Raw genomic sequence first — 21,261 nt, forward strand, 5'->3', positions numbered from 1 at the left:
TTAATGAGAATTCCAGGAATCAGTGCAATGCTAGTCTAAGACTCCGGTCCAGGAATTAGACATGGCTTCACAGCCAGCCAAGCTTTCAAAGAAAGCTTCGGTCCAAAACACTAGACATGGCCAAAGGCCAGCCAAGCCTTAGCAAATCACTGCTCCAAAAGCAAGATTGATAAATAAAAGAACCAACAAGCTCTTGTGATGATAAATGGAAACCTCGGTCCAATGAGATTAGACATGGCTTCTCAGCCAGCCAGATTTCAACAAATCATCATGAAACTCTAGAATTCATCTTCAAGAATTTCGAAAAAAAATAAATGCCTAATCTAAGCAACAAGATGAACCGTCAGTTGTCCATACACAAGAACAATCCCCGGCAACGGCGCCAAAAACTTGGTGCACGAAATTGTGATCAATAAAACACAAACAATCCCTAGTAATGGCTCCAAGGACTTGGTGCTCAATACCATGGCATAAACACAACTTCGCACAACTAACCAGCAAGTGCACTGGGTCGTCCAAGTAATAAACCTTACGCGAGTAAGGGTCGATCCCACGGAGATTGGTGGTATGAAGCAAGCTATGGTCACCTTGTAAATCTCAGTCAGGCAGACTCAAATGGGTATAGTGATGAACGAAAATAACATAAAAGATAAAGATAGAGATACTTATGTATATCATTGGCGAGAGCTTCAGATAAGCGAATGAAGATGCCTTCCCTTCTGTCTCTCTGCTTTCCTACTGCCTTCATCCAATCCTTCCTACTCCTTTCCATGGCAAGCTCGTGTAGGGTTTCACCATTGTCAGTGGCTACCTCCCATCCTCTCAGTGAAAGCGATTGCATATGCCCCTGTCACGGTCATAGCGGAATTCATCTGTCGGTTCTCAATCAGGCCGGAATAGAATCCAGTGATTCTTTTGCGTCTGTCACTAACGCCCCGCCCTCAGGGTTTGAAGCACGTCACAGTCATTCAATCATTGAATCCTACTCAGAATACCACAGACAAGGTTTAGACCTTCCGGATTCTCTTGAATGCCGCCATCAGGTCCTGCCTATACCACGAAGACTCTGATCTCACGGAATGGTTGGCTCGTTTGTCAGGCGAGCACTCGGTTGTCAGGCGATCAACCATGCATCATGCAATCAGAAATCCAAGAGATATTCACTAAGCCTCAAATGCTTGTAGAACAAGAATGGTTGTCAGTCACCTTATCCATAGGTGAGAATGATGATGAGTGTCACGGATCATCACATTCATCAAGTTGAAGAACAAGTGATATCTTGGTAAAAGAACAAGCGGAATTGAATGGAAGAACAATAGTAATTGCATTAATACTCGAGGTACAGCAGAGCTCCACACCTTAATCTATGGTGTGTAGAAACTCCACCGTTGAAAATACATAAGAACAAGGTCTAGGCATGGCCGAATGGCCAGCCTCCCAGAGTGAGTTCAATCATCAAAACATGATCAAAAGACTCTCTATCGATCCGAAGATCTCTCTAATACAATAGTAAAAGGTCCTACTTATAGAAAACTAGTAGCCTAAGGTGTACAAAGATGAGTAAATGACATAAAAATCCACTTCCGGGCCCACTTGGTGTGTGCTTGGGCTGAGCAATGAAGCATTTTCGTGTAGAGACTTCTCTTGGAGTTAAACGCCAGCTTTTATGCCAGTTTGGGCGTTTAACTCCCAATCAGGTGCCAGTTCCGGCGTTTAACGCTGGAATTTCTGTAGGTGACTTTGAACGCCGGTTTGGGCCATCAAATCTTGGGCAAAGTATGGACTATCATATATTGCTGGAAAGCCCAGGATGTCTACTTTCCAACGCCGTTGAGAGCGCGCCAATTGGGCTTTTGTAGCTCCAGAAAATCCACTTCGAGTGCAGGGAGGTCAGAATCCAACAGCATCTGCAGTCCTTTTCAGTCTCTGAATCAGATTTTTGCTCAGGTCCCTCAATTTCAGCCAGAAAATACCTGAAATCACAGAAAAACACACAAACTCATAGTAAAGTCCAGAAAAGTGAATTTTAACTAAAAACTAATAAAAATATACTAAGAACTCAACTAAAACTACTAAAAACATACTAAAAACAATGCCAAAAAGCGTACAAATTATCCGCTCATCACCCCAACAATGGAGTTTAGAGACTCATGCCATCAAAAAGTATGTAATTCAGATCTGAAAATGTCATGAGGTACAAAATAAGTCTCTAAAAGTTGTTTAAATAGTAAACTAGTAACCTAGGTTTACAGAAAATGAGTAAACTAAGATAATTGGTGTAGAAATCCACTTCTGGGGCCCACTTGGTGTGTGCTGGGGCTGAGACTAAAGCTATCCACGAGCTGAGACTTTTCTTGGAGTTGAACTCCAAGTTATAACGTGTTTTGGGCGTTCAACTCCGGATCATGACGTGTTTCTGGCGTTTAACTCCAGACAGCAGCATGTACTTGGCGTTCAACGCCAAGTTACGTCGTCTATCTTCGCGCAAAGTATAGACTATTATATATTGCTGGAAAGCCCTGGATGTCTACTTTCCAACGCCGTTGAGATCGCGCCAATTGGACTCCTGTAGCTCCAGAAAATCCGTTTCGAGTACAGGGAGGTTAGAATCCAATAGCATCAGCAGTCCTTTTTCAGCCTAACTCAGATTTTTGCTCAGCTCCCTCAATTTCAGCCAGAAAATACCTGAAATCACAGAAAAACACACAAACTCATAGTAAAGTCCAGAAATATGATTTTTGCCTAAAAACTAATAAAATTCTATTAAAAACTAATTAAAACATGCTAAAATCTACATGAAATTACCCCCAAAAAGCGTATAAAATATCCGCTCATCAGTATGTCAAAGTCTTTATCAATAAAAAACCCATCATGACTATGATCGACACTAGTGCTACACACAACTTCATCATGCCTGATGAAGCAAAGAGGCTTGGATTGAAGATCACTGAAAAGAATGGCTGGTTCAAACCCGTGAACACCAAGGGTGAACCCCTTAAGGGAGTAGCAAAAGGGGTTGAGATGACTCTTGGTTCTTGGAAAGGCCTTGTGTTTTTCTCAGTAGCACCCATGGACGATTTCAAAATAGTCATCGGGCTCGATTTGCAAAGGAAGGCAAATATAATACCTATGCCATACTACGACATAATATGCGTCATGGAGAAAGGGTCTCCGTGCATGATCCCTACAGTCTCTAAAGTTGGAGGACCACTGATGCTCTCTGCTATGCAACTCAAGAAAAGGTTCAAGAAGGGAGAGATTACATATTTGGCTCTATTACAAGAGAAGTCAACACTTGTAAAGAAGATGTTCCTCCCGAAATCAAGGAAGTCCTTGAAGAAAATAAGGATGTGATGCCTTTCAAGTTGGCAAAACAACTACCACTTAGGAGGAAGGTGGATCACAAGATTAAATTGGAGTCAGGAGCAAAGCCTTTTGCCTCAGCATCTTATAGGATGGCACCTTTAGAACTTGAGGAGTTAAAGAAGCAACTCAAGGATTTGCTAGATGCTGGATTCATCCATCCATCGAAGGCACCTTATGGCACACCAGTCTTGTTCCAAAAGAAGCATGATGGTTCGTTGAGACTATGCATCGACTATCGAGCACTTAACAAGGTAACCATCAAGAACAAATACCGTATTCCTTTGATAGTCGATTTGTTTGATCAACTTGGTAGAGCCAAGTGGTTCTCAAAACTGGATTTAAGGTCCGAATATCACCAAGTGAGAATTGCATATGGTTATGAACCTAAAACCATGTGTGTCACGAGGTATGGATCGTATGAGTGGTTGGTGAAGCCTTTTGGCTTGACCAATGCTCTTATGACCTTCTATACCTTGATGAACGAGATCTTTCAACCTTACCTTGATCGGTTTGTAGTGCTCTACTTGGATGATATTGTTGTCTTTAGCAATACCTTGGAGGAACATGTAGAACACTTACGAACCGTGTTTAAGATCTTGCGAGAGAATAACCTATATGTGAAGAAGGAAAACTGTTCCTTTGCAAGGGACGAAGTCCACTTCTTGGGCCCCATCATTAGAGATGGAACTCTCTACATGGATCAAAGAAAGGTGAAGGCTATCAAAGTATGGGAGCCGCCAAACAAGGTATCTGAATTGAAGTCATTCCTTGGGTTGGCTAACTACTATCGGAGGTTTATCAAGGGATACTCCACCAAGGCTGCTGGTGCACGAAATTGTGATCACTACTTTTACACAAAACAATCCCCGGTAATGAATCCAAAAACTTGGTGCTCAATACCATGGCATAAACACAACTTCGCACAACTAACCAGCAAGTGCACTGGGTCGTCCACGTAATAAACCTTACGCGAGTAAGGGTCGATCCCACGGAGATTGTTGCTATGAAGCAAGCTATGGTCACCTTGTAAATCTCAGTCAGGCAGACTCAAATGGGTATAGTGATAAACGAATAAAGCATAAAGATAAAGATAGAGATACTTATGTATATCATTGGTGAGAGCTTCAGATAAGCATATGAAGATGCCTTCCCTTCCGTCTCTCTGCTTTCCTACAGTCTTCATCCAATCCTTCTTACTCCTTTCCATGGCAAGCTCATGTAGGGTTTCACCGTTGTCAATGGCTACCTCCCATCCTCTCAGTGAAAATGTTCCCATGCTCTGTCACAGCATATGGCTAATCAGCTGTCGGTTCTCGGTCAGGCCAGAATAAAATCCATCGATCCTTTTGCGTCTGTCACTAACGCCCCGCCTGCTAGGAGTTTGAAGCACGTCACAGTCATTCAATCATTGAATCCTACTCAGAATACCACAGACAAGGTTAGACCTTCCGGATTCTCTTGAATGCCGCCATCAGTTCTCGCCTATACCACGAAGACTCTGATCTCACGGAATGGCTGGCTCGTTTGTCAGGCGAGCACTCGGTTGTCAGGCGATCAACCATGCATCGTGTTATCAGGAATCCAAGAGATATTCACTAGAGCTTTGATTGCTTGTAGAACAAGAGTGGTTGTCAATCACTTTGTTCATGAGTGAGAATGATGATGAGTGTCACGGATCATCACCTTCATCAAGTTGAAGAACAAGTGATATCTTGGACAAAGAACAAGCGGAATTGAATAGAAGAACAATAGTAATTGCATTAATACTCGAGGTACAGCAGAGCTCCACACCTTAATCTATGGTGTGTAGAAACTCCACCGTTGAAAATACATAAGAACAAGGTCTAGGCATGGCCGTGAGGCCAGCCTCCCAAAGTGATCAAAAGATCTAAAGAAAAAGGTTCCAAAGATCAGAAGATTAAAATACAATAGTAAAAGGTCCTACTTATAGAAAACTAGTAGCCTAGGGTGTACAGAGATGAGTAAATGACATAAAAATCCACTTCCGGGCCCACTTGGTGTGTGCTTGGGCTGAGCAATGAAGCAATTTTCGTGTAGAGACTCCTCTTGGAGTTAAACGCCAGCTTTGGTGCCAGTTTGGGCGTTTAACTCCCATTTTGGTGCCAGTTCCGGCGTTTAACGCTGGAATTTCTTGAGGTGACTTTGAACGCCGGTTTGGGCCATCAAATCTTGGGCAAAGTATGGACTATCATATATTGCTGGAAAGCCCAGGATGTCTACTTTCCAACGCCGTTGAGAGCGCGCCAATTGGGCTTCTGTAGCTCCAGAAAATCCACTTCGAGTGCAGGGAGGTCAGAATCCAACAGCATCTGCAGTCCTTTTGAGTCTCTGGATCAGATTTTTGCTCAGATCCCTCAATTTCAGCCAGAAAATACCTGAAATCAAAGAAAAACACACAAACTCATAGTAAAGTCCAGAAAAGTGAATTTTAACTAAAAACTAATAAAAATATACTAAAAACTAACTAGATCATACTAAAAACATACTAAAAACAATGCCAAAAAGCGTACAAATTATCCGCTCATCACAACACCAAACTTAAATTGTTGCTTGTCCCCAAGCAACTGAAGATCAAATAGGATAAAAAGAAGAGAATATGCAATGAACTCCAAAAACATCTATCAAGATCAGTATTAATTAGATGAGCGGGGCTTTTAGCTTTTTGCCTCTGAACAGTTTTGGCATCTCACTCTATCCTTTGGAACTCAGAATGATTGGCTTCTTTAGGAACTCAGAATCCAGATAGTGTTATTGATTCTCCTAGTTAAGTATGATGATTCTTGAACACAGCTACTTATTGAGTCTTGGCTGTGGCCCAAAGCACTCTGTCTTCCAGTATTACCACCGGATACATACATGCCACAGACACATAATTGGGTGAACCTTTTCAGATTGTGACTCAGCTTTGCTAAAGTCCCCAATTAGAGGTGTCCAGGGTTCTTAATCACACTCTTATTGCCTTGGATCACAACTTTATTTCTTTCTTTTTCTTTCTTTTTCGTTTTTTTTTTCGCTTGCTTCTCTTTTTTTTTTTTTGTATTCACTGCTTTTTCTTGCTTCAAGAATCATTTTTTTATGATTTTTCAGATCCTCAGTAACACGTCTCCTTTTTCATCATTCTTTCAAGAGCCAATATTCATGAACCACAAATTCAAAAGACATATGCACTGTTCAAGCATACATTCAGAGAACAAAGGTGTTGCCACCATATCAAGATAATTAAACTGTTATAAAATTCAAAATTCATGCAATTCTTTTCTTTTTCAATTAAGAACAATCTCTAAGAAAGGTGATGGATTCATAGGACATTCATAACTTTAAGGCATAGACACTAAGACACTAATGATCATAAGACACAAACATAGATAACATAAGCATGAAAATTTCGAAAAACAAGAAAATAAAGAACAAGGAGATTAAAGAACGGGTCCACCTTAGTGATGGCGGCTTGTTCTTCCTCTTGAAGGTCTTATGGAGTGCTTGAGCTCCTCAATGTCTCTTCCTTGTCTTTGTTGCTCCTCTCTCATGATTCTTTGATCTTCTCTAATTTCATGGAGGAGGATGGAATGTTCTTGGTGCTCCACCCTTAGTTGTCCCATATTGGAACTCAATTCTCCTAGGGAGGTGTTTACTTGCTCCCAATAGTCTTGTGGAGGGAAGTGCATCCCTTGAGGTATCTCAGGGATCTCATGATGAGAGGGGTCTCTTGTTTGCTCCATCCTTTTCTTGGTGATGGGCTTGTCCTCATCAATGGGGATATCTCCTTCTATGTCAACTCCAACTGAATAACAGAGGTGACAAATGAGATGAGGAAAGGCTAGCCTTGCCAAGGTGGAAGACTTGTCCGCCACTTTATAGAGTTCTTGGGCTATAACCTCATGAACTTCCACTTTTTCTCCAATCATGATGCTATGAATCATGATGGCCCGGTCTAGAGTAACTTCGGACCGGTTGCTAGTGGGAATGATTGAGCGTTGGATGAACTCCAACCATCCTCTAGCCATGGGCTTGAGGTCATGCCTTCTCAATTGAACCGGCTTGCCTCTTGAATCTCTCTTCCATTGTGCGCCCTCTTCACATATGACTGTGAGGACTTGGTCCAACCTTTGATCAAAGTTGACCCTTCTAGTGTAAGGATGTTCATCTCCTTGCATCATAGGCAAGTTGAATGCTAACCTTACATTTTCCGGACTAAAATCCAAGTATTTCCCCGAACCATAGTAAGATAGTTCTTTGGATCCGGTTCACACTTTGATCATGGTTCTTGGTGATCCATGCATTGGCATAGAACTCTTGAACCATCAAGATTTCGACTTGTTGAATGGGGTTGGTAAGCACTTCCCAACCTCTTCTTCGGATCTCATGGCGGATCTCCGGATATTCACCCTTTTTGAGTGAAAAGGGGACCTCGAAGATCACCTTCTTCAAGGCCACAACTTCATAGAAGTGGTCTTGATGCACCCTTGAGATGAATCTATCCATCTCCCATGACTCGGAGGTGGAAGCTTTTGCCTTCCCTTTCCTCTTTCTAGAGGTTTCTCCGGCCTTGGATGCCATAAATGGTTATGGAAAATGAAAAAGCAACGCTTTTACCACACCAAACTTAAAAGGTTTGCTCGTCCTCGAGCAAAAGAAGAAAGAAGAGAGTAGAAGAAGAAGAAATGATGAAGAAGGGGGGGTGGCTTATGTATTCGGCCAAGGAGGGGGGAGTGATGTTTAGGTTGTGTGAAAATGAAGGAGTGAAGAAGGGTATTTATAGGAGAGAGAGGAGATGGGGTTCGGCCATTATGGATGGGTTTGGGAGGGAAAGTGGTTTGAATTTGAAGGGTGAGGTTGGTGGGGTTTTATGAAGGATGGATGTGAGTGGTGAAGAGAAGGATGGTATTTGATAGGTGAAGGGGTTTTGGGGAAGAGGTAATGAGGTGATTGGTGAATGGGGGAAGAAGAGAGAGTGGTGGTGGGGTAGGTGGGGATCCTGTGGGGTCCACAGATCCTGTGGTGTCAAGGAAAAGTCATCCCTGCACCAAATGTTGCTCAAAATCACGTTTTGAGCCATTTCTGGCGTTAAACGCCGGGCTGGTGCCCATTCCTGGCGTTTAACGCCAGGTTCTTGCCCTTTTCTGGCGTTTAACGCCAGTCTGGTGCCCCTTTCTGGCGTTAAACGCCCAGAATGGTGCCAGACTGGGCGTTAAACGCCCAACTGCTAGCCTCACTGGCGTTTAAACGCCAGTGAATTCTTCCTCCAGGGTGTGCTGTTTTTCTTCCTATTTTTCATTCTGTTTTTGCTTTTTCAATGGATTTTGTGACTTCTTATGATCATCAACCTACAAAAAAAACATAAAATAACAAAAGAAAATATATAAAATATAATCATTGGGTTGCCTCCCAACAAGCGCTTCTTTAATGTCAGTAGCTTGACAGAGGGCTCTCATGGAGCCTCACAGATACTCAGAGCAATGTTGGAACCTCCCAACACCAAACTTAGAGTTTGAATGTGGGGGTTCAACACCAAACTTAGAGTTTGGTTGTGGCCTTGATGAGCGGATAATTTATACGCTTTTTGGCATTGTTTTTAGTATGTTTTTAGTATGATCTAGTTAGTTTTTAGTATATTTTTATTAGTTTTTAGTTAAAATTCACTTTTCTGGACTTTACTATGAGTTTGTGTGTTTTTCTGTGATTTCAGGTATTTTCTGGCTGAAATTGAGGGACCTGAGCAAAAATCTGATCCAGAGACTGAAAAGGACTGCAGATGCTGTTGGATTCTGACCTCCCTGCATTCGAAGTGGATTTTCTGGAGCTACAGAAGCCCAATTGGCGCGCTCTGAATGGCGTTGGAAAGTAGACATCCTGGGCTTTCCAGCAATATATGATAGTCCATACTTTGCCCAAGATTTGATGGCCCAAACCGGCGTTCAAAGTCACCTACAGAAATCCCAGCGTTAAACGCCGGAACTGGCACCTAAATGGGAGTTAAACGCCCAAACTGGCATAAAAGCTGGCGTTTAACTCCAAGAAGAGTCTCTACACGAAAAATGCTTCATTGCTCAGCCCAAGCACACACCAAGTGGGCCCGGAAGTGGATTTTTATGTCATTTACTCATCTTTGTAATCCTTAGGCTACTAGTTCCCTATAAGTAGGACCTTTTACTATTGTATTTTCATCTTGGTTCTTCTGGTTCCCTCTCTGGGGCCGAAACCAATGATCACTCTTGTTCTTATGTATTTTCAACGGTGGAGTTTCTACACACCATAGATTAAGGTGTGGAGCTCTGCTGTACCTCGAGTATTAATGCAATTACTATTGTTCTTCTATTCAATTCTGCTTGTTCTTGTTCCAAGATATCACTTGTTCTTCAACTTGATGAATGTGATGATCCGTGACACTCATCATCATTCTCACTCATGAACAAAGTGACTGACAACCACTCTTGTTCTACAAGCATACGAGGCTCTAGTGAATATCTCTTGGATTCTTTAACCGGAATCTTCGTGGTATAGGCGAGAACTGATGGCGGCATTCAAGAGAATCCGGAAGGTCTAAACCTTGTCTGTGGTATTCTGAGTAGGATTCAATGATTGAATGACTGTGACGTGCTTCAAACTCCTAGCAGGCGGGGCGTTACTGACAGACGCAAAAGAATCGATGGATTTTATTCCGGCCTGACCGAAAACCGACAGCTGATTAGCCATGCTGTGACAGAGCATAGGAACATTTTCACTGAGAGGATGGGAGGTAGCCACTGACAACGGTGAAACCCTACATGAGCTTGCCATGGAAAGGAGTAAGAAGGATTGGATGAAGACTGTAGGAAAGTAGAGAGACGGAAGGGAAGGCATCTTCATACGCTTATCTGAAGCTCTCACCGATGATATACATAAGTATCTCTATCTTTATCTTTATGCTTTATTCGTTTATCACTATACCCATTTGAGTCTGCCTGACTGAGATTTACAAGGTGACCATAGCTTGCTTCATACCAACAATCTCCGTGGGATCGACCCTTACTCACGTAAGGTATTACTTGGACGACCCAGTGCACTTGCTGGTTAGTTGTGCGAAGTTGTAGTGATCACAATTTCGTGCACCAAGTTTTTGGCGCCGTTGCCGGGGATTGTTTGTGTATGGACAACTGACGGTTCATCTTGTTGCTTAGATTAGGTATTATTTTTCTTCAGAGTTCTTAAGAATGAATTCTAGTGTTTCAAGGTGATGTTCTTATCATCACCAAAGCTGATTGATCATCATCAATTTAGCTCTTGAATGCAATGTCCTGCTGAAGCTTAGCTAGCTATGTCTAATTCCTTTAGACTAAAGCTTTAGACTAACATTGCATGATTCCTGGAATTCTCATTAAGAATTTTGATACCTTTATTTTCCCTTTCACTTAATTTTCGAAAAAAAACCAAAAAAATTACAAAATCATAAAAACCAAAAATATCTCTTGATTAAGTCTAGTGTCTCATTTTAAGTTTGGTGTCAATTGCATGTTTCTGTTCTTCTTGCATTCATTCATGTGTCTTCATTAATCTTCAAGTTGTTCTTGATGATTTCCTTGTTTTGATCTTTGAATTCTATTGACTTGAGTATTTCTGTTGTTTGTTACATGCATTCTCATTTTGTTAGTGTCAGTAGTATACAAACTGCTAAGTTTGGTGTCTTGCATGCATTGTTATTTGATTTTAGTTGCATTTTGATTATTCCTCATTATTAAAAATCCAAAAATATTTTTAATTTGTGTCTTTTCAAGTCAATAATACAGAGAATTGAAGATTCAGAACATACTGCAGAGGAATCACACAGAAAAAGCTGGGCATTCAAAAGTGCCCAGTGAAGAAGACAGACTGGCGTTTAAACGCCAGCCAGGGTGCCTGGCTGGGCGTTTAACGCCCAAAAAGGTAGTATTTTGGGCGTTAAACGCCAGAATGGATACCATTCTGGGCGTTTAACGCCAGGATGGCACAAGGGGGAGGATTTTGTTTTCAAAATCAATTTTTTTCAAGTTTTCAAAGTTTTTCAAAATCAAATCTTTTTCAAATCATATCTTTTCAATCAAATGTTTTCAAAATCAATTTCTTTCCTTTTTAAAAGATACTTACTAACAATTAATGATTTGATTGAACATTTTAAGTATGCTGCCTTTTCTGTTGAGAAAGGTTTAATGTTTGAATCATATCTTTTCTTGTTAGGCAAGTCATTATTTTTTAAAATCAAATCTTTTTAAATTGTTTTCAAAATCATATCTTTTCAATCATATCTTTTTAAAACCATAACTTTTCAATCATATCTTTTTAATCACATCTTTTTCAAAATAGTTTTCAAATCATATCTTTTTTATTTCTAATTTCAAAAATCTTTTTCAAAAATTTCTTGATCTCATGTCTCACTCTTGGTTTTCGAAAATTAATTAAAGTTTTTCAAAAATGTTTTCAAATTATTTCACTTGATTTTCGAAAATTTCTTCCTCTCTTCCCACATCCTTCTATTTATGGAGTACCACTTCTCCTCAATGCACAATTCGAACTCTATCTAATTAAGTTCGAATTCTTCTACCTCTTCTTTCTATTTTTCTGTTCCTCTGACACCTCAAGGAATCTCTATACTGTGACATAGAGGATTCCACATTTTCTTGTTCTCTTCTCTTTCATATGAGCAGGAACAAAGACAAAGGCTTTTTTGTTGAAGCTGACCCTGAACCTGAAAGGACCTTGAAGCGAAAACTAAGAGAAGCTAAGGCACAACTCTCTGTAAAGGACCTAATAGAAATCTTCAAAGAAGAAGAAGACATGGCAGCCGAAAACAACAATAATGCAAGGAAGGTGCTGGGTGACTTTACTGCACCTACTCCCGACTTCTATGGGAGAAGCATCTCTATCCCTGCCATTGGAGCAAACAACTTTGAGCTTAAGCCTCAATTAGTTTCTCTAATGCAACAGAATTGCAAGTTCCATAGACTTCCATTGGAAGATCCTCATCAGTTCTTAGCTAAATTCTTGCAAATCTGTGACACTGTCAAGACTAATGGGGTTGACCCTGAGGTCTACAGACTTATGCTATTCCCTTTTGCTGTAAGAGACAGAGCTAGGACATGGTTGGACTCACAACCTAAAGAAAGTCTAGACTCATGGGAAAAGCTAGTCAATGTCTTCTTGGCAAAGTTCTTTCCACCTCAAAAATTGAGTAAGCTTAGAGTGGAAGTCCAAACCTTCAGACAGAAGGATGGAGAATCCCTCTATGAAGCTTGGGAAAGATACAAACAATTAATCAGAAAATGTCCATCTGACATGCTTTCTGAATGGAGCATCATAGGTATTTTCTATGATGGTCTGTCTGAACTATCTAAGATGTTTTTGGATAGCTCTGCTGGAGGGTCTCTTCATCTGAAGAAGACGCCTACAGAGGCTCAAGAGCTAATTGAAATGGTTGCAAATAACCAATTCATGTACACTTCAGAAAGGAATCCTGTGAACAATGGGACTAATCAGAAGAAAGGAGTTCTTGAGATTGACACTCTGAACGCCATTTTGGCACAGAATAAAATATTGACTCAACAAGTCAATTTGATTTCTCAAAGTCTGTCTAGAATGCAAAATGCACCAAGCAGTACTAAGGATGCTTCATCTGAGGAAGAAGCCTATGATCCTGAGAACCCTTCAATGGAAGAGGTGAATTACCTAGGAGAACCCTATGGAAACACCTATAATTCTTCATGGAGAAATCATCCAAATTTCTCATGGAAGAATCAAGAGAGACCTCAACAAGGTTTCAACAACAATAATGGTGGAAGAAACAGGTTTAGCAATGGCAAGCCTTTTCCATCATCTTCTCAGCAACAGACAGAGAATTCTAAGCAGAACCCCTCTGACTTAGCAACCATGGTCTCTGATCTAATCAAAACCACTCAAAGTTTCATGACTGAAACAGGTCCTCCATTAGAAATTTGGAGGCACAAGTGGACAGCTGAGCAAGAAAGTTACTGAACTCCCTCCTAGTACTCTTCCAAGCAATACAGAAGAAAATCCAAAAGGAGAGTGCAAGGCCATCAACATGGCCGAATTTGGAGAGGAAGGAGAGGAAGTGAACGCCACTGAGGAAGACCTCAATGGGCGTGCACTAGCCTCCAATGAGTTCCCTAATGAGGAACCATGGGAATCTGAGGCTCAAAATGAGACCATAGAGATTCCATTGGACTTACTTCTGCCTTTCATGAGCTCTGATGAGTATTCTTCCTCTGAAGAGGATGAGTATGTCACTGAAGAGCAAGTTGCTAAGTACCTTGGAGCAATCATGAAGCTAAATGACAAGTTATTTGGAATTGAGTCTTGGGGGGATGAACCTCCTTTGCTCACCAAAGAACTGGATGACTTGTCTAGGCAGAAATTACCTCAAAAGAGACAAGATCCTGGGAAGTTTTCCATACCTTGTACCATAGGCACCATGACCTTCAAGAAGGCTCTGTGTGACTTAGGGTCAAGTGTAAACCTCATGCCTCTCTCTGTAATGGAGAAGCTAAGGATCTTTGAGGTACAAGCTGCAAAAATCTCACTAGAGATGGCAGACAACTCAAGAAAACAAGGTTATGGACTTGTAGAGGATGTTTTGGTGAAGATTGAAGACCATTATATCCCTGCTGATTTCATAGTCCTAGAGACTGGGAAGTGTATGGATGAAACCATCATCCTTGGCAGACCCTTCCTAGCCACAGCAAAGGCTGTGATTGATGTTGATAGAGGTGAACTAATCATTCAAGTGAATGAAGAATCCTTTGTGTTTAAGGCTCAAGGATATCCCCCTGTCACCATGGAGAGGAAGCATGAAGAGCTTCTCTCAAATCAGAGTCAAGCAGAGCCCCCACAATCAAACTCTAAGTTTGGTGTTGAGAGGCCACAACCAAACTCTAAGTTTGGTGTTGAACCCCCACATTCAAACTCTAAAGTTTGGTGTTGGGAGGTTCCAACATTGCTCTGAGTATCTGTGAGGCTCCATGAGAGCCATCTGTCAAGCTACTGACATTAAAGAAGCGCTTGTTGGGAGGCAACCCAATGTTATATTTTATATATTTCTCTTTGTTATTTTATGTTTTTTTGTAGGTTGATGATCATAAGAAGTCACAAAATCCATTGAAAAAGCAAAAACAGAATGAAAAATAGGAAGAAAAATAGCACACCCTGGAAGAAGAATTCACTGGCGTTTAAACGCCAGTGAGGCTAGCAGTTGGGCGTTTAACGCCCAGTCTGGCACCATTCTGGGCGTTTAACGCCAGAAAGGGGCACCAGATTGGCGTTAAACGCCAGAAAAGGGCAAGAACCTGGCGTTAAACGCCAGGAATGGGCACCAGCCCGGCGTTTAACGCCAGAAATGGCTCAAAACGTGATTTTGAGTGCCATTTGGTGCAGGGATGACTTTTCCTTGACACCACAGGATCTGTGGACCCCACAGGATCCCCACCAACCCCACCACCCTCTCTCTTCTTCACCCATTCACCAATCACCTCAACACCTCTTCCCCATAAACCCTTCTTCACTCCTTCATTTTCACACCACCTAAACACCACTTCTCCCCCTCTTTGGCCGAAAACAAAGCCATTCCCTTCTTCCTCATTTCTTCTTCTTCTACTCTCTTCTTTCTTCTTTTGCTCGAGGACGAGCAAACCTTTTAAGTTTGGTGTGGTAAAAGCATTGCTTTTTGTTTTTCCATAACCATTTATGGCATCCAAGGCCGGAGAAACCTCTAGAAAGAGGAAAGGGAAGGCAAAAGCTTCTACCTCCGAGTCATGAGAGATGGAGAGATTCATCTCAAGGGTGCATCAAGACCACTTCTATGAAGTTGTGGCCATGAAGAAGGGTCAACTTTGATCAAAAGGTTGGACCAAGTCCTCATAGATATCTGTGAAGAGGACGCCCAATGGAAGAAAAATTCAAGAGGGAAGCCAGTTCAACTGAGAAGGCATGACCTCAAGCCCATCACGAAGGAAAGGATGGAGCAAACAAGAGACCCCTCTCATCATGAGAGAGGAGCAACAAAGACAAGGAAGAGACATTGAGGAGCTCAAGCACTCCATAGGATCTTCAAGAGGAAGAACAAGCCGCCATCACTAAGGTGGACCCGTTCTTTAATTTCCTTGTTCTTTTGTTTTTCGAAATTTTCATGCTTATGTTTGTCTATGTTTGTGTCTTATGATCATTAGTGTCTTAGTGTCTATGCCTTAAAGCTATGAATATGAATCCATCACCTTTCTTAAATGAAAACTGTTTTTATTACAAAAGAACAAGAAGTACAGGATTTCGAATTCATCTTTAAAACTAGCTTAATTAGTTTGATGTGGTGACAATACTTTTTGTTTTCTGAATGTATGCTTGAACAGTGCATATGTCTTTTGAATTTGTTGTTCATGAATGTTAAAATTGTTGGCTCTTGAAAGAATGATGAAAAAGGAGACATGTTACTAAGGATCTGAAAAATCATAAAAATGATTCTTGAAGCAAGAAAAAGCAGTGAATACAAAAAAGAGAGAAAAGCAAGCGAAAAAAAAAACGAAAAAGGGGAGAAAAAGAAAAAGAAAGAAAAAGAAAGAAATAAAGTTGTGATCCAAGGCAAAAAGAGTGTGCTTAAGAACCCTGGACACCTCTAATTGGGGACTCTAGCAAAGCTGAGTCACAATCTGAAAAGGTTCACCCAATTATGTGTCTGTGGCATGTATGTATCCGGTGGTAATACTGGAAGACAGAGTGCTTTGGGCCACGGCCAAGACTCAATAAGTAGCTGTGTTCAAGAATCATCATACTTAACTAAGAGAATCAATAACACTATCTGGATTCTGAGTTCCTAAAGAAGCCAATCATTCTGAACCTCAAAGGATAAAGTGAGATGCCAAAACTGTTTGGAGGCAAAAAGCTACTAGTCCCGCTCATCTAATTTGGAGCTAAGTTTCATTGATAATCTGGAGTCTATAGTATATTCTCTTCTTTTTATCTTATTTGATTTTCAGTTGCTTGGGGACAAGCAACAATTTAAGTTTGGTGTTGTGATGAGCGGATAATTTATACGCTTTTTGGCATTGTTTTTAGTATGTTTTTAGTATGATCTAGTTAGTTTTTAGTATATTTTTATTAGTTTTTAGTTAAAATTTACTTTTCTGGACTTTACTATGAGTTTGTGTGTTTTTCTGTGATTTCAGGTATTTTCTGGCTGAAATTGAGGGACCTGAGCAAAAATCTGATCCAGAGACTGAAAAGGACTGCAGATGCTGTTGGATTCTGACCTCCCTGCACTCGAAGTGGATTTTCTGGAGCTACAGAAGCCCAATTGGCGCGCTCTCAACGGCGTTGGAAAGTAGACATCCTGGGCTTTCCAGCAATATATGATAGTCCATACTTTGCCCAAGATTTGATGGCCCAAACCGGCGTTCAAAGTCACCTACAGAAATCCCAGCGTTAAACGCCGGAACTGGCACCTAAATGGGAGTTAAACGCCCAAACTGGCATAAAAGCTGGCGTTTAACTCCAAGAAGAGTCTCTACACGAAAAATGCTTCATTGCTCAGCCCAAGCACACACCAAGTGGTCCCGGAAGTGGATTTTTATGTCATTTACTCATCTTTGTAATCCTTAGGCTACTAGTTCCCTATAAGTAGGACCTTTTACTATTGTATTTTCATCTTGGTTCTTCTGGTTCCCTCTCTGGGGCCGAAACCAATGATCACTCTTGTTCTTATGTATTTTCAACGGTGGAGTTTCTACACACCATAGATTAAGGTGTGGAGCTCTGCTGTACCTCGAGTATTAATGCAATTACTATTGTTCTTCTATTCAATTCTGCTTGTTCTTGTTCCAAGATATCACTTGTTCTTCAACTTGATGAATGTGATGATCCGTGACACTCATTATCATTCTCACTCATGAACAAAGTGACTGACAACCACTCTTGTTCTACAAGCATACGAGGCTCTAGTGAATATCTCTTGGATTCTTTAACCGGAATCTTCGTGGTATAGGCGAGAACTGATGGCGGCATTCAAGAGAATCCGGAAGGTCTAAACCTTGTCTGTGGTATTCTGAGTAGGATTCAATGATTGAATGACTGTGACGTGCTTCAAACTCCTAGCAGGCGGGGCGTTAGTGACAGACGCAAAAGAATCGATGGATTTTATTCCGGCCTGACCGAGAACCGACAGCTGATTAGCCATGCTGTGACAGAGCATAGGAACATTTTCACTGAGAGGATGGGAGGTAGCCACTGACAACGGTGAAACCCTACATGAGCTTGCCATGGAAAGGAGTAAGAAGGATTGGATGAAGACTGTAGGAAAGCAGAGAGACGGAAGGGAAGGCATCTTCATACGCTTATCTGAAGCTCTCACCAATGATATACATAAGTATCTCTATCTTTATCTTTATGCTTTATTCGTTTATCACTATACCCATTTGAGTCTGCCTGACTGAGATTTACAAGGTGACCATAGCTTGCTTCATACCAACAATCTCCGTGGGATCGACCCTTACTCACGTAAGGTATTACTTGGACGACCCAGTGCACTTGCTGGTTAGTTGTGCGAAGTTGTAGTGATCACAATTTCGTGTACCAGGCCTCCCAACACCAAACTTAGAGTTTGACTGTGGGGGCTCTGTTTGACTCTGAATTGAGAGAAGCTCTTCATGCTTCTTCTCCATGATGACAGAGGGATATCCTTGAGCTTTAAACACCAAGGATTTTTCATTCACTTTAATGATCAACTCTCCTCCATCAACATCAATCACAGCCTTTGCTGTGGCTAGGAAGGGTCTACCAAGGATGATGGATTCATCCATGCACCTCCCAGTCTCTAGGACTATGAAATCAGTAGGGATGTAATGGTCTTCAACTTTTACCAAAACATTCTCTACAAGTCCATGAGCTTGTTTTCTTGAGTTGTCTGCCATCTCTAGTGAGATTCTTGCAGCTTGTACCTCAAAGATCCCTAGCTTCTCCATTACAGAGAGAGGCATGAGGTTTACACTTGACCCTAAGTCACACAGAGCCTTCTTGAAGGTCATGGTGCCTATGGTACAAGGTATTGAAAACTTCCCAGGATCTTGTCTCTTTTGAGGTAATTTCTGCCTAGACAAGTCATCCAGTTCTTTGGTGAGCAAAGGAGGTTCATCCTCCCAAGTCTCATTTCCAAATAACTTGTCATTTAGCTTCATGATTGCTCCAAGGTATTTAGCAACTTGCTCTTCAGTGACATACTCATCCTCTTCAGAGGAAGAATACTCATCAGAGCTCATGAAAGGCAGAAGTAAGTCCAATGGAATCTCTATGGTCTCATTTTGAGCCTCAGATTCCCATGGTTCCTCATTGGGGAACTCAGAGGAGGTTGGTGCACGTCCATTGAGGTCTTCCTCAGTGGCGTCCTCTTCCTCTCTTTCCTCTCCAGATTCGGCCATGGTTATGGCTTTGCACTCTCCTTTTGGATTTTCTTCTGTATTACTTGGGAGAGTACTAGGAGGGAGTTCAGTAACTTTCTTGCTCAGCTGTCCCACTTGTGCTTCCAAATTCCTAATGGAAGACCTTGTTTCAGTCATGAAACTTTGAGTGGTTTTGATTAGATCAGAGACCATGGTTGCTAAGTCAGAGGGGTTCTGCTTAGAATTCTCTGTCTGTTGCTGAGAAGATGATGGAAAAGGCTTGCCATTGCTAAACCTATTTCTTCCACCATTATTGTTGAAACCTTGTTGAGGTCTCTCTTGATTCTTCCATGAAAAATTTGGGTGATTTCTCCATGAAGAATTATAGGTGTTTCCATAGGGTTCTCCTAGGTAATTCACCTCTTCCATTGAGGGATTCTCAGGATCATAAGCTTCTTCTTCAGATGAAGCATCCTTAGTACTGTTTGGTGCATTTTGCATTCCAGACAGACTTTGAGAAATCAAATTGACTTGTTGAGTCAATATCTTGTTCTGAGCCAGTATGGCATTCAGAGCATCAATCTCAAGAACTCCTTTCTTCTGTCTTGTCCCATTGTTCACAGGATTTCTTTCAGAAGTGTACATGAATTGGTTATTTGCAACCATTTCAATGAGCTCTTGAGCTTCTGTAGGCGTCTTCTTCAGATGAAGAGATCCTCCAGCAGAGCTATCCAAAGACATCTTGGATAGTTCAGAGAGACCATCATAGAAAATACCTATGATGCTCCATTCAGAAAGCATGTCAGAGGGACACTTTCTGATTAATTGTTTATATCTTTCCCAAGCTTCATAGAGGGATTCTTCATCCTTCTGTCTGAAGGTTTGGACTTCCACTCTAAGCTTACTCCATTTTTGAGGTGGAAAGAACTTTACCAAGAAGGCATTGACTAGCTTTTCCCAAGAGTCCAGGCTATCTTTAGGTTGTGAGTCCAACCATATTCTAGCTCTATCTCTTACAGCAAAAGGGAATAGCATCAGTCTGTAGACCTCAGGGTCAACCCCATTAGTCTTGACTGTGTCACAGATTTGCAAGAACTCAGCTAAAAACTGATGAGGATCTTCCATTGGAAGTCCATGGAACTTGCAATTTTGTTGCATTAGAGAAACTAATTGAGGCTTAAGCTCAAAGTTGTTTGCTCCAATGGCAGGGATAGAGATGCTTCTCCCATAGAAATTGGGAGTAGGTGCAGTAAAGTCACCCAGCACCTTCCTTGCATTGTTGGCATTGTTGTTGTTTTCGGCTGCCATGGGTTCTTCTTCTTTGAAGAATTCGGTTAGGTCCTCTACAGAGAGTTGTGCCTTAGCTTCTCTTAGCTTTCGCTTCAAGGTCCTTTCAGGTTCCGGGTCAGCTTCAACAAGAATGCCTTTGTCTTTGTTCCTGCTCATATGAAAGAGAAGAGAACAAGAAAATGTGGAATCCTCTATGTCACAGTTATAGAGATTCCTTGAGGTGTCAGAGGAAAAGAAAAATAGAAGAAGGAGGTAGAAGAATTCGAACTTGATTAGATAGAGTTCGAATTGTGCATTAAGAAGGAGTAGTACTCCATAAATAGAAGGATGTGGGAGGAAGGGAAGAGAATTTTCGAAAATTAATTAAAAAGATGTCAAAAACATTTTGAAAAATTGTTTGATAATTTTCGAAAATTCAAAGTGGAAAAGAAATCAAGTGATTTTTGAAAAAGATTTTGAAATTAGAAGTTAAAAAGATTTGATTGAAAACTTATTTTGAAAAAGATGTGATTAAAAAGATTTGATTTGAAAACAATTTTAAAAGATATGTTTTGAAAACAATTTTAAAAAGATTTGATTTTAAAAATTAATGACTTGCCTAACAAGAAAAGATATGATTCAAACATTAAACCTTTCTCAACAGAAAAGGCAACATACTTGAAATGTTCAATCAAATCATTAATTGTTAGCAAGTATCTTAAAAAAAAAGGAAAGAAATTGATTTTGAAAACATTTGATTGAAAAGATATGATTTGAAAAAGATTTGATTTTGAAAAACTTTGAAAACTTAGAAAAAATTGATTTTGAAAACAAAATCTTCCCCCTTGTGCCATCCTGGCGTTAAACGCCCAGAATGGTATCCATTCAGGCGTTTAACGCCCAAAATGCTACCTTTTTGGGCGTTAAACGCCCAACCAGGTACCCTGGCTGGCGTTTAAACGCCAGTCTGTCTTCTTCACTGGACATTTTTGAATGCTCAGCTTTTTCTGTGTAATTCCTCTGCAGTATGTTCTGAATCTTCAATTCTCGCTATTATTGACTTGAAAAGACACAAATTAAAAATATTTTTGGATTTTTAATAATGAGGAATAATCAAAATGCAACTAAAATCAAATAACAATGCATGCAAGACACCAAACTTAGCAGTTTGCAAACTACTGACACTAATGAGAATGCATATGACACACACAAAACACTCAAG

At 40.9% G+C, this 21,261-nt stretch overlaps 1 non-coding gene across 1 annotated transcript; it reads right to left on the bottom strand.

Annotated features, from left to right (window-relative positions):
* Window positions 1-12,570: 12,570 nt before the first annotated feature.
* Window positions 12,571-12,674, bottom strand: LOC130963744 (small nucleolar RNA R71). The gene has a single exon (XR_009079864.1). It is a non-coding gene; the product is annotated as a small nucleolar RNA R71 (small nucleolar RNA).
* Between the last annotated feature and the right edge of the window lie 8,587 nt (window positions 12,675-21,261).

Source organism: Arachis stenosperma, chromosome 2, assembly GCF_014773155.1.
Source record: "Arachis stenosperma cultivar V10309 chromosome 2, arast.V10309.gnm1.PFL2, whole genome shotgun sequence".
Classification (NCBI taxonomy): Eukaryota; Viridiplantae; Streptophyta; class Magnoliopsida; order Fabales; family Fabaceae; genus Arachis; species Arachis stenosperma.